The following is a 676-nucleotide window of genomic DNA, read 5'->3' on the forward strand; positions in this document are numbered from 1 at the left end:
ATATATATATATAAACAAGTATATAAATAAGTATATAATATTTAAATAGAAGCATACATCTGCATGTATATATTTATGTATATATGTATATATATATATATATACACACACTTACACACACATACCTACAGATGTCTCTGCACCTACGCATACATACACAGAACATCCCTATATCTATAAACATAGACGATGCTTCCTCACAATCAAGCTTGTTTTTTACATCTCACACCAAAACTCGTCTTATAATAACGACTATAGCATAGTAAATTCTTTGAATATTATCATTCCATGTGACACTTCATAAAACTAGTTTAATCCGAAAACATTAACACTCTACACAAGAATCAGGAATGGCATTTTTATGGAGCTCCATTTTAGCAATGTTTGTTCCATTTTCCATTAAACACCTTTTTATCATATATTCTAGAACAATTAAACACCTCGCCATTGTGTAGTTTTCAACTGAGTGAATTCTTCAGCAAGTGTTCTAAGAATAAATGAGATTCCCCTTGAAACGGTCTGTTTAGATTGTAATTTGAAACGTTGTGTTTGGTGACAGAAAATGAAAAGAATTATGTCTCATTTTCGATAACCCACCCTCTCCACTCTACACACACACACACACACACACACACACACACACACACACACACACACACACACACACACACACACA

This window comes from Octopus bimaculoides, chromosome 13 (genome assembly GCF_001194135.2).
Source record: "Octopus bimaculoides isolate UCB-OBI-ISO-001 chromosome 13, ASM119413v2, whole genome shotgun sequence".
In the NCBI taxonomy this organism is placed as follows: Eukaryota; Metazoa; Mollusca; class Cephalopoda; order Octopoda; family Octopodidae; genus Octopus; species Octopus bimaculoides.